Raw genomic sequence first — 11,524 nt, forward strand, 5'->3', positions numbered from 1 at the left:
TACATACGTACAGTACATCCATATATACATAACTAAATAAATAAATATTTAAATAAATAAATACATACATAACTAAATAATTAATTGATACATATGTACAGTACATCCATATATACATAACTAAATAAATAAATATTTAAATGAATAAATACATACATAACTAAATAATTATTGATACATATGTACAGTACATCCATATATACATAACTAAATAAATAAAGCATCAAGCAGTTGAACCTTTTTTTTAGTCATTAAAAGAAAAGTTCAACTACTTGGGAATGGAGTGGATTTCATACTAGTTTTCTCCAAAGAAGTTGTGCAAACAAATACAATATCTTACCTGTTGAAGATAACTGTTTGATCAACTTCAGTTTGTGTTAGATTCCAATTGAACTAATGAGCTAACGGTTAAAGCTAGCAAGGCCAACACCAAAATGATTGTTATGAAAAACATTACAGCTCCAGTTTCCTATAATTTATGGTTGCTTAGGCAAAACAGTATTTTGTTGACCCGTACACAATATTCACTTTACATAACATGGTCATTTATGCAGAAGTAGCTGATATTGTTGCATGTTAGAGCAAATAGCAGTAGCAATAAGCTGTAGCATTTATGGTACACCTTGGTACACTTTCAGTAATACACGTTTTAATGATTTGAAGATTGAATTTGTTTGAAGATTGTTAGCTTGACAATATTGTCTGAGTAGAACCACTTCCAAAGCAAACTTGCTTGATAATCTGAGTGGATTCACTTCAAAGAAATCCAGTCTAAAATTTCAGAAGGATTGGGAACAAACACTACTTTCTAAATTTTGAACTTCTTTTAATTTCACGTTACATTCTTTTTCCAGCAGTATTGTGAATAAAATTTTAGCTGCACTGGACATGTCACTGCCTGCTGCTGCTCTTTGTGTTTACAAACTATAGAATCAGATTATATAGAATTCCTTGTAAATTACTGTGTGAAAGTTAATGTGAAGTTTTATAAAATAGCTCTTGTATGAATCATTTTAATCCTTTGGAAACCAAAGCTGTTTTGAAGTTGACAGAAATCCTTAATCTTAACTGAACTGACTAGCCTTCAGCTCATCTTCTTTTCTGACTTTAACTCTATTTTTCCAAACTTTTAAGTGTATCTTTGAATATCCAGTGAACTACACTCTCCAGCTGCAAACAAACAAAATATGTTTTATGTTTTAGGAGTACAAATCATTGCAGATGAGAATAATTAAAGAAAGCAACAGTGGAATTATTTAGCTTTACCAACATAACCATTATTGTAAAACAAATAATATATACAGTATTTTTTAATAAATAGTTTATTACCTAATGACTAGATTGATATTCAAATTATGGCTAAAGTGTGCAGGGCCTCAGTAGAAAGAGGTCATTGAAATGATTGAACACCGGGAAAAGTTTCCTCTACAGCATGAGTTTACAGCAGTTTCTAATCTCCACGAACTAGTACACAGCTTAGCTCACGTAATGACCATCTGTCAGGATCACTCACTCTGCCAGGAGAGGATACGTCTCACATTGTCCCTGGCTGGAGGCAACCAGCGTTAATATGCTGCACTTCTCACGGACTCATAAACACCATGCAGGACACGGGTAAATACAGTGGTCGTTATCATTTGGAGCTTTTAAATATGATCCTAATTTAGATTTACATGCATGTTGCAAAATGTCAAGTCAAAAATGTATTTATAAAACACATTTAAAACAGCAGCTGATACCAAAGTGCTGAACAATAACATCAATGAGAGTAAAATTAATGGAAAAAACACACTAATGATAATACTGAAAAAAATATTTAAAAGCATTAAATGAAAAAACATAAGAACACAAAACAACAACAATAAAACCTCACCCTGTGTGAAATGCCAGAGAAAACAGATGAGTTTTTAGCAGAGATTTGATCTGAGGAAGGGAGGTGGCCTGCCTAATGTTGGGGTGGGGGCGTTATTCCAGAGTTTGGGGCCCTTGACTGAAAATGCCCGATCTCCTCTGAGCTTCAGTTTTGTTTTTGGAACAGCCAAAAGCAGCTGATCAGATGACCTCAGGGCCTGAGAGGGAACATAAGTTCCAGTAGCTCACTGGTGCCCATGTCTAGCTAACACTAGCTATGTTTACATGCGCAAAATTATTTGACTGGATTGAAATGTTTCAGATTAAATCATTCAAATGTATCGTTTACATGGACACAATCCATTCACGATGCATGTTTACATGGAGCGGCCTTTTATTCTGAATGCAAGTACTGACATGCGCAGAGTGGTAAACTCTCCTTAAAAAAAACACAGAAGAAGAAGTTTTACTTCCGGGATGAACGTAAACAAACCTGAGTGCCCAAAATGGACCTTGGACAGGTTTTAATGACGGTGGAGACGTTACTGCACGCCCTGACTGAGCTACAGGTAATACAGATTATTTTGAGTTCTTTCAAAGTTTCTAGTAGAAATTTTGTGTCGCTCACACAGAACAGTTTTGCTTCCCCGACATGCTGATATTATTAACATTAGCCAGGCGGAAATACGTGAGGTAGACATAGGTCGCACATGCACAGTCAGGTCAGTATTCCACGATCAGAATAAAATGATCAGATTAAGTGTTTACATGCACACCATTCGGATTATGAATCGGCATAAACCACCCCTCTCATTCTGATTACAAATTCATTCAGATCGAGCTGAATCAACAAATAATCCAAATGGGGCTTTTACATGACGGAATTTGAGTCGGAATGGCCATTTAATCTGATTACATACAGTATGTCCATGTAAACATAGCTAGTGTGTGCGAGGCAGGGGACCCCCTGGACAGGTCTCCAGTCCATCACGTGGACACATAGAGACAAACAAGACAAACAACCGTTCACTCTCTCACTCACACCTAGAGACAATTTAGAGCCACCAATCAGCCTAACATGCATGTTTTTAGTCTGTGGATGGAAACTGGAGTATCCGGAGAAAACCCACACATGCATGGAGAGAACATTCATTCAATCTTTATTTAAACAGATAAATCACATTGAGCCTCAAAGGCTCATTTACAAGTGAGACCTGTTTGGACAGACAAAAACAGTGGTTAACTGGACACATGTAGGAGTTGGAGGCAAAAAAAAAAAAATCCTATCAGACTTTTTATTCCTGCCTGAGAAAAAAAAAAAACCCTCTAATATTAAAAAAACACCTAGTACAAACAAGCACATATTTAAGTAGACAATTTGCAGACGGGGGAGACGAGAGTGGTCAGCATGTTTATAGATGCTCTCGAGGTCACTGTAAGAGTTCTGATAAGGATGTAATAATCAGTCAATGTCTTACGGTGAGATCCATAAACATTCTCGAGGGATGTCGAAGAATGGCCAAGAATAACGTCTATGAGAATCCAAGAGTCCTGAAATGATGACACAAATTTATTCAGCTGGTTTCATCTGGTTATCAGTTGGAAATTCCTCAGGGAGAGGGTGGTGAGCATCAGATCACATGTTCTCCAGGCAAATTCAGATAAGATGTCCTTCAAGGCCAGCCAAGGGAGCCAAATTCAGATAAACACACAGATGTTTTGGGGACAGGCAGAACTTAATGACATCTGTGTTGGTCCACTCAGTTCCGAAATGTCCAAATTACATGGCCACACCGAAGGAACGTGCCTGAGTAAAATCCCCAAGATCTGATCCATTCAGCCCAAAGCATTTGAGACACGAACCAAGCCATCATAAAGGCAAGCAGCGTGATCAGGTCCAAATTTGCTGCCGACGACTTCCTTGATTGTAGATAAAACCAGCAACGAGCTGAATCCAAAAAGCAGGAACCAGTTATCGTAAATCCAATTAAATATGTGTCCTTAAAATCCACAGATGGCAGCAGAGACAGACACATCATCAAGTCTTTTAGTCAATGAAATATCCAGCTGCGTGCGTGCCATCAGGACAAATCGTCTCGCCTAAAGCCTGTCTTCTCTTTGAAGAAATGTTTTAAATTGAGTTGAGGGACCAACTGATCAAAACAAGTCCATAATTATGGTTCGAAAGGAATGCAAGAGAGTCTCAGAAGCAGTTTCACAGACAGACAGAGCAGCAAAGTGGAGAGGGAAGGGAGAAGCGTCCGATCTCAGCAAGAGCAAGTGATGAAGTGATGCAAACTCGACCTAGAAAGGTCGCCAGCTGGGATTCGATCCAGCAACCTTCTCGCTGAGAAGCAACAGCTCTACCACCTGAGCCATCATACCACCCTAAATATTTTTAATTTTAGTTGTATTTCAAACAACATCTATGATGATTCTTGTAGATGAACAGATGCTCGGATATATTCATCATTTAACACGGATTCCTCATTTTTCTGGACTGAATAAAACGTGCATTGAATTTAAGGAAATGCAAACGTGAGACGTCATTTATATTTGACCCATCAAAATGAATGCGGTCATTTATTTACAGAATCAAAATTTAACATCAAACATTTACATTAATTTGGCAAATTATGAAAATAACAACATAAGCAATCAATCAGGAAAAATCATACGGCCATGATTTTTCCGTTGCTTCACCACAGACATTTATGAAACTGTACAATTATGATCTTTTACCCACACGGATGTGGATGAGCATTTTACACAGACATTTCTAAATATCTGGAAGTATATCTACTTGATAGAAAGTTTAAAGATGGGAAAGAAGTTTAGAGGGAGTAAAGATGGTATGGGAGGGGAAGTGTTCACCAGAATTGACACTCTCCGTCAGAACCCAGCTCTCCCCGGTACGCTTGGTAGGAAACTTGACTCGTTACCTCTCTGAAGTTAATCAGCAGATATGGTGTTCCGTTAACGCTACCTGTCCAGCGTCTCCTTAGGATGCTGTGAATCGTCAGAAGTAGTGGCGAGTGAAAATGTTATAATCCCATGGAACTCGGAAGAGCTCTGTTGTCATGTCAGGATCATCCCGTCTCTCACAGAACTGGGCTTCTCTCACAGAACTGGTTGGACTGTGTATCCAGCAGAACTCCAACAGCACTCCATCAGAACTGAACAGAACTGTCCCAGAACTGTTCCAGCACCATCCCAGAACTTCTAACAGAACCGAGTAGTTTACAGATCTCGAGCAGAGCTGAGTAGACCAGGAAGTACTGACATTTTAAAGAACTGTTTTCCGGTCCATCTGGGAGTATTCCCATTGGCCAGAACCGACCAGACGGGATGTGTTTTGTGACGTAAAAGGTTAGAATGCAGCAAGAATTGTTATGGAAAGATCAGAAATGTTCTCACAGACAGAGAGAGTTTTGTTTTGGCGCGTTTCAGAAACAGGTGCCAAAAACCTCTATATTTATGTCTGAGAGGATTCTAAAAACATGACAGTTCGTTCTAACAACTTGTTTTGCGTTTGACTCCAACCTTGGACCAACTTACACTTGCTCATTCAAAAGCAGAAATCAGAAAAGGCATAATTACTCTGTAACAGCTTTGACATGAGTTCTAACTTTGCGTGAGAAAAAATCATTACACAGTTAATAAAATTGATTAGTTCACTGCAACATCTAAAATGGTTTGAACTAAGACACTTTGATTATCACCATTTGTAAAATAGTAATGATAATAAAACAGAGAGTGTTCTTTTCACTTGAATCTTCAAGAAAGAAAGTCTCAGGATGGGTGAACCTGCATTTCTGGATTCAAATCAATGAAATGACAGTTCCTGTCCCACAAGGTTCTTAAGGTCAAGATTTTTGACCTTAAACTTAGTTTTGACATGGGCCTAGTTCACTACATTCTTTTTTCTTGTATTTCTTTTTAATCGTGTCAGGGTTTGTAGCTAATAATAATAATAATAATATTACTTTTCATGTTCGAAGGTCAGAAATATGTCAGTGAAATGAAACGTGGTGAGATAACTCTCTGTGGTGGAAGCTGTGATGAAGATGGCAAAGGACACGGATCAAACCAAACAGAAAATATTGATTGGTGTTTATTAGTTTTCTTTTTTTTTTTTTTACTGATGTGATATCTTTGTTGTGGTAATGACTCTGTTATTTTGTTAATATTGTGCTATTAGTTTCATAAACTTTGAACATAACAATGTAGATTTTTTTTTATATTTAAACTTTTCCAACATAGTCCAACTAGCATTTTTATTTTGGCAGGAATATGATATTTCTGGATGTGACCCCTGGATGCTCTTTACATGTCACACACCAGCTGCTTGTAAATAACTGGAGCATCATGTAAATAACAGTGTGATGTAAAATTTACAATAATGTAAAGGTTCAAAATATAACATTTATATTGATGGTTATGAAACTTTGAAATTAGAGTTTTATTAGGATCACATCAATCCATTTGGTTCAGTTGTGCATGAGCTCATCAGTTCTGTAAGACCTTAATTCTTCAAACAAAAGTTGTATGTAAAGAAATTTACAACAGGTAAGATATTTATTTATATCAGCAATACTGAAGCCCACTTTAAAATGACTGAACTAGTCATTTAGGTTTATAGTGCTTTTTTGTTGAAAGAAAAACTCTTTGTCATTATATTTTCACAAAATAAGATTCTGACATCAAATCTCCATATGGAAACAACAAAATATTTATAGGGTTGCTTTTGAAAAAGAGACAAGTAGATACTGTATGCTCATATATGCCATATACCTGAATAAAGATTTATTGTTTATCCCTGAAAGATAAAGAGGGGTGATAATGTTTTGACCTGTGTTTGTCCAACATGTCTTATGATCCACTGGATGGATTTTAATGAAAGTTATTGAATAATCTGCAACAGAATAACTTCCAGAGTCAACCCAAGATGGCTGCCACAGCCAACACAAAACTGTCTTTAACTAACATTTAATCTGTCAGTAGAAGAGAATCTTTCACAACACATGCACTGAATGCTGATTAAATGCACAAAATCTTTGTTCAGCTCATTCAACCTTTATTTATACAGGTTAGTCTCATTGAGCCACGAGGACTCATTTACAAGAGAGACCTGTTCCAGACAGAACATATAAAGTACAAACAACAACAGCAGTAAACAATGACAACAATAAACTACAGTAAAAATGCAGTTAACATAAGAGTAGTGTATAAAGCAATAAATCAAGGTGCAGTAAAACAAGGTGAAATATTAAAAACAAGAACATATTTGCTTTGACTTTTCTATTGACTTTATCAAATGTTTGAAACCCCTTAAATAAATCAAGGTGGACAACTTCAGTTCCTGTAAGATGTTCCAGGTGCAGGAGCTGAGTAGGAAAAGGCCTTTTTTTCACGTTCAGTCCACACTGAGGGAACGCTGCAGGTAATGATGGTCTGAGAGCGCACGCTGTAACTGCACTGATGACGTGACAAGTGGGAGGAGATATAAGAAGGTAGCAGACCAAGGAGGGATTTAAAGATGAAAATGAACCAGTGTGAGATTCTACATTTAGATAATGATGACCAACTGACCAAGGAGTACAGAGTGCAGTGATGGTACGATAAGAGGACAAACTGGAGAATAGCAGAAAGAGGATAAGCTGGAAGACAAGCTGACCACATTTCTTCACTCTGCTACTGTCTTTACTTATTCTGCTCAACCTGTTCTGTATTTGTAATTATTTTTTCTATCCTTGACATGTTTTTGTCTTTCAGGTACACCTGCATCTACATCTACCTGGACCTGCGATTTTGTGTTTGTTTGTCTCTCCCTCCTGTCCTCTCAAACCCAGTTGGTCAACGCAGATGGCCACTTGTCCTGAGCCTGGTTCTGCTGGAGGTTTCTTCCTGTTGAAAGGGAGTTTTTCCTTTCCGCTGTTGCCACTGTGCTTGCTCAGGATGGGAGACTGCAACGAAGTGAAGATTAAACTTGTCTGCTGGATTCCTTAGATGGAGAACTTTCCTAACTGGCTTTTCTATGTGTGTGAATGTTCCTGTAAAGTGTCCTGAGACAACTTTGTTGTGATTTGACACTTCATAAATAAGCTGAATTGAATTGATAGTTAAGGTTTAAGGTTTCTTTATTTTTCACACGCACCACATGTGATACATGTGGAATGAAAATGTGCACACAGGGTCCCAATTACGTCCAACAAAAGTATAAATTGTAAAGAAAAACAGCAATAAGATCTTAAGATATGAACTAAGAATTACGCTAAGCACTGATAGTGCAAAAACAATTTGCTGCACAACAGCAGCACAAACATGAGTCTGTGAGAAGATGAGCACGAATGAACAGTTACAACCAGTTATTAATCTTAGTGCATCATAGTAAACAGCATCTAACATCTGCAAGGAGCTGGCAGGGGCATTCATGTAAATAATGTCACCATAGTCAATGGCCAGTAGGAAGGTAGCAGTTACAAGGGATTTTCTGGCACTCAGAGTTAAGTAAGATCTATTTCTGAAAAAGAAACCCAGTTTTAATTTCAGTTTCTTTATCAAGTTTTTGATACGTGGTTTAAAAGAGAGATGTGCATCAATCCCAAGTATTTGTAAGAATCTACAAACTCAATGGGAACAGCATGTACGAAAGAGATAGGAGGAAGAGTTGCTGGCACCGACTTTCTTTTGGAAAACAACATCCTTTTGGTTTTGTCAGCATTTAGCACCAGTATGAGGTGGAATAAGTCTGATTGAATGATGTCAAATGAAGACTGTAGAAGCTGGAAAACCTTGGCAACTGTGTTACTTTGGCAAGAAACAACAGTGGCGTTGGCATAGAGATACAAGGATGTGTCAGGAATGTTTAGACCTACATTATTTATATAAATTGTAAAAAGAGTGGGACTTAAAACTGAGCCTTGTGGCACACCATTAGTGACTGTTAGGTAGCTAGATGAAGTACTGTTATGCTGATCACATTGCCTTTGACCTGAGAGATAGTTTGAGAACCAGCCAACAGTGATCTGAGAAGCCAATAAAATGTTCAAAATGCTATCAACATTAATTTGGAGTTATTTTTGTTAGATTGTTAGCAAAGTTTCTCATGAAACACTGGATGGATATAAATGAAACCTTTAGGGAATAATTACTAAATGTAAAAATACAACTGACTAATGTTTGTGGCCAATCCAATTCAAGGTGGCTGCCACAGCTGACTGGTTTTTGGAAACATACAAATGTCTATAATTCAGTCGTTTTTACTGATGCTGTGCTGCCAAGTGCTGTTCATTGCACCAGATCTTTGCTTAAACCTTTAGCCTTAAACCTTTAGCCTTAACCGTTGGCGTCAACCCTGATTGTCTGTTAGCAAAATATCTAATGAACCACTTATAGGTTTTACTGATAATTTCAGAAACTTATCACTAGATGTATATTTACAACAAATTTTGGAGCCAATAAAATTCAAGATGGCTTCCACAGCTAATTGTCACTACCACACAACAATGGCTGTAACTTCATAATTATTTTAATGAGGCGTTTCACAGACATTTGTCTGTAATGGTACCAGCTTAGCGTCTTGCATCACACATACTCTGAGAGTAACTCCTTGCAGTGTTGTGTGTGAGCTTGTGCATTATATTAGTTTTGAGGTTTGACAAAAGCAGCTGTGTTTCTCTTCATAAAACAATCCGAGTCTAAAACTCTGGCATGAAAGGCTCTGATCCCTTCAAGGAATGCATGGACTTCAATGTATGTGTGCATACCATTTTGTAGCCTAAAGGTGTTTAGTTTGACCAGTTACGGAATCAGTATTTGTTGTTTTAATATTTTTAAATTTAATATATGCAGCTCCAGTCAAACATCTGGACACAGTGACTCATGAATAAGTTTTGCAATATTATTCTCAACACCTGTTAAGCAGATAAACAAATTTAAATTGAAAGGACATAAAAAATAAAAAAATAAAACAACTCCTCCAGAACCAGAAGAGGGCAGTACAGGATAAATATTAGAGGTAAGGCATGTTAGAGTAGCACAAACAAGACACGAGGTTTCAGGACATCTAACATGCTCATGAATATATTGATGCACAAGAAAACTAGTTTCTTCAACTATAAATATATAATTTTTTCTCCCTCCAGGTGTTTACATCACAGGAAGTGAAATCTCATGCCAAGAATGTACAGTCATTACATAACCTCTTGATTCAGTGATGAGTCACTTCAGAGCCACCAAGAATGTGTTATATCATGAAGAAAAAGGTTACTTAATGGAGCATCTGCGTCATTTTCTGCATAAGCATGTGGGCGGTGACTTCTTCCTTCTGAGTCATTCTTAAGAACGCTCATGTCTGGAGTTATTTAAAGATTTGCGGTTAGATTAAAAAAAAGATACAATAATAAAAAAAAAACAGCCCCCAGTAAAAACATCTTTAGATGAGTCAAAAGATCATTTTTAACTGCACTTATATCATTGAGACAAAGCAGAACTCTAGAATTAAAAGTTTTTATGTTCATTACTTGGTTCAGAAACACTTTGTATCATTATGTGTTCAATTATTAAATAATTTGGACAAAGCTGGCAACAGCTAAAAGCTAGCATCCAGACACAGAAATGCACATGAAGTATTGTGTTGGATTATTGCATCCATTGAGTGTTTACGAGCTTTGATGCAGCAGACCAGTGACATCATCAATGAGAGATGGGAATCAGATAGCCGCTGCACCAGAGACAACGACCCACCGGACTCATGATGGGTGACTCATTCTTGCCACTCCCGAGTCATCCTATCATCAACGGATAATATTTATTTCTTAAAAAAAGAAGAAAAGGGACACCAGAAAGCCATATTCATTGGATTTGCATTTGTAGCATGAAGATGCTCTCCCCTAACTATGACCTTTGACCCTTGGGTTGTCTACCAGACTCACCATAAACTGTTTTCTTTAAACTTGAATTCACACATTCCCTGTCCCTGGACTCGAGTCAGCAACAGTCTGACTGTTGACCTTCATTTCTCCTATGCTTTTAAGACAGAAAAACAAATCAGCAATGAAGCTTGTTTAATTTGATTATAACAAGTGTGAACATGGATAATGTTGATTATTGTTTTCAGTCATTATAATGAAATCATGTGAAATATTATAATGTGTTTGATATATTTCTCTGTTCTGTTTTTCAGGAAACAACTTTTCCTTCAGACACCTGTGTTTGGTTCTTTGAGCTGAAAGTCAAAATGTTCATAAGAGTAGCCAAAACATCTTCTGAGAGCTGATGGTTTTACACAAAGTCTCTTTGTGTTACAGTCCAGTTCATCTTTGGACCCCGATCCTGATGTATGTAGTTCGTTTTGGACCCCATCCTGGTGGTCTTCCGAGGTCCACTCCTCGTTTATTCCTGAGCAAATAAACATGTTTGCTCAATTACAAATTTTTGTAGAAGAAATTAGAAGTTTAAGTAACTAGAGAAAATGAAGCATTTTTCTCACTATAAGACTTACTTTGCAGTGTAAGAGGCTTGAAGTCTAAGCCAGCTGAAGGTCCCACGCAGCTGGCATGGCTCAGCTCAGGGTGGACTGGCACAGTCTTGATGGGTCTGCCACGATTCTGCAGTCTACACTCATCTCCAGGCCAGCGGTCACTCTTTCAGGGATGAAGATGTTCACATC

This window comes from Nematolebias whitei, chromosome 15 (genome assembly GCF_014905685.2).
Source record: "Nematolebias whitei isolate Nwh7 chromosome 15, NemWhi1, whole genome shotgun sequence".
NCBI lineage: Eukaryota > Metazoa > Chordata > Actinopteri > Cyprinodontiformes > Rivulidae > Nematolebias > Nematolebias whitei.